General features: G+C 46.8%; 1 protein-coding gene across 1 annotated transcript in view; it reads right to left on the reverse strand.

The window, feature by feature from the left end:
- RXFP2 (relaxin family peptide receptor 2) overlaps positions 1 to 2770 on the reverse strand; it is a gene marked incomplete at its 5' end in the record, with an annotated part of 69388 nt that overhangs the window by 50486 nt on the left and 16132 nt on the right. The window lies entirely within an intron of this gene.

Here is a 2770-nt window from a genome sequence, read left to right on the forward strand (position 1 = left end):
AGTGGAACTGCACCACAGGGTCTCCAAGGCTGTCAATCTTCACAGAAGCAAAGCCCAAACCAAACCCACTGCCATGGAGTCGATTCTGACCCACAGCGCCCCTAGAGGACAGAGTGGAACTGCTCCACAGTTTCTAAGGCTGTCAGTCTATATGGGAGCAGATTACCAGGTCTTTTTCCTTCTGAACCACTGGGTGGGTTCAGACTTTTCAGTTAGTGCTTAACCACTGCACCACCAAGAGCTCCTTTTGAAAGAAATCTTTTTGGTTCTGAAATCTTTTTTGGTTGGGTGTCCTGAAGTGACACTCACGGTGACACCACGTGACAGCGGAACCACACAGCATTTTCTAGGCTGTAAGCTTTATGGGAGCAGATGGCCAGGCCCTTCCTCCCCAGAGCAGTTGTGTGGTTTAAAATCACCAACTCTTCATTCAGCAGCAAAGTGCTTAAGCATTTGTAGCACCAGGGCTCCTAACTGTGATGATGGGTCACTGCACAACACCTGGGAGGATGTGTGCTTATGAGGCATCTGGCTGCAGTCTGGGTTCTGTTAGACCATGAGGATCCCCGACTGGAGCCCTGGTGGCCCAGTGGTTAAGTGTTTGGCTGCTAACTGAAAGGTAGGTAGTTCAAACCCACTAGCTACTGAAGAGGAGGAAGATGATAAACCTTTACAGATGCACCCTGGAAGACAGGCATGGTGATCTGCTTCTGTAAAGACTGACAGCCTAGGAAACCCTCTGGGACACTTCTACTCCATCCTCTGGGGGTGCTGTGAATCAGAATTGACTCCACGGCAGTGGGTGTGGTTTGGGCTTTGCTTCTGTGAAGACTGACAGCCTGGGAAACCCTGTGGGGCAGTTCTACTCTGTCACGTGGGGTCACCATGAGTCACAATAGACTTGACAGCATCCAGCAACAACAGTCTTGTGTTTAAGGAGACCTGGTGATGCACTGAACAAGTGTTAAGCTGACATCTCAGTTCTCCAGTACTGCTCTAACAGAAATACCACAAGGGGGTGATGTTGACAAACAGAAATTTATTTTCTCACAGTTTAGGAGGATAAATCCAAGCTCAGAGTGGCGGCTCTAGGGGAAGGCTCTTTCTCTGTCGGCTCTGAGGAAGGTCCTTGTCTCTGAGCTTCTGCTCCTGGGTGACCTTTGTGTGGCTTGGCGTCTCTCTCCCTCATCTCGGCTCACTCACTTGCTTGTTTAATCTCTTTTATATCTCAAAAGAGATTCATTTAAATAATACCCTGCACTGATCCTGCCTCATTCACATAACAGAGACAACCCATTCCCAAATGGGATTATAACCACAGGCACAGAGGTTAGGACTTACCACATCTATTATCTGGGGACACGATTCGGTCTGTAACAGCTGCTAACACAGAGGCTGGTGGTTCAAACCCACCCAGCAGCTCCACGGGAGAAAGACCAGCAGTTTGCTTCCATAAAGATGGCAGCCTGGAAATCCCTACGGGGCAGTTTTACCCTGTCAAATGGGCTTGCTATGAGTCAAAATTGACTGAACAGCCCCCAACAACACCAACAGCAAGTATTCCTCTTAGACCAGCCTGGAGCCTGGCTTCTGAGAGGTTAGAGCCTTGAAAATTCTACGGAGCAGTCCTATTCTGTACACATGGGGTCGCCACATGTCAGAATCGACTCAACTTCTATTTAGTTGGCTTGCTGCCATCCTGCAGAGAAGAACAGAGTCCCTCGTCCCACGTCTTAAGCTTACTTTGCTAAATTTTAACCTGCTCTTCTCTCCTTTCTGCTTTGTAAAACAGCAGCGTGGTGAATGTGGAGAAATTTGGAAATGTAACGGTTCAACAAGTAGTGTCCTCTCTTTATTCAGAACTGAGATCCAAGCCCACTGAATAGACTGTGCATCCAATGGCTTTTCTAAGAATAACTTACAGGTTCATGAATCCCTGCTGTTTCAGCTGTCAAGGACTTTTCAGGCAGAAACCACAGGAATTTATGCACCTGAAACTAAAGCTGATACCTGCTTTAATGACATGCACGTTTACAGGCTATTTTTTAATGCAACAATTTATATTCAAGAACCCCACCAATGGCTTGAATTACATTTTCTTGCCAGTGGTTGCACTTAAGAAGAAATCGGTTTAAGGAGGAATTTCTAATTTATGTGGGGCTGATGTTACAATGAGGAGAACGGCTCTTGGTTTCCATGGCAGCAGTGATAAAGTAGTGTAACAGCCAGTCCCATAAACCATAGTTTATTTCTCTGAAAGGTCAAAGTGCATCCTCCCATCCAATGTTCGGCAGACCTGACATTTTAAAAAGATGATTAAAATTAATAAACTAATCGACAGTCAAAACATTTAGATCCTTTGAGTAATATTTAATTCATGTGGCAATTAAAATTTCATTTTGATTCAGGAATTTATTTTGCCAGATGCTTAAATGGCCTCAGAAGGAGCCCTGGTAGCAGAAGAGCTAAGCTCTCTCCTGCTAATTCATAGGTCAGGAGTTTGAACCCACCCAGCAGCTCTGCAGGAGGAAGACTTTGCAACCTGCTCCTGTAAAGATGACAGCCTAGGACACCCTGTGGGCAGTTCCACTCTGTCCTCTAGGGGCGCTGTGGGTCAGAATCGACTCCATGGCAGTGGGTGTGATTTGGGCTTTGCTTCTGTGAAGACTGACAGCCTAGGAAACACTGTGGGGCAGTTCCACTCTGTCCTCTAGGGGCACTGTGAGTCAGAATGGACTCCATGGCAGTGGGTGTGGTTTGGGCTTTGCTT

Source organism: Orycteropus afer, unplaced genomic scaffold, assembly GCF_000298275.1.
Source record: "Orycteropus afer afer isolate SDZICR_OR568_19922 unplaced genomic scaffold, OryAfe1.0 scaffold00558, whole genome shotgun sequence".
Taxonomy (NCBI): Eukaryota; Metazoa; Chordata; class Mammalia; order Tubulidentata; family Orycteropodidae; genus Orycteropus; species Orycteropus afer.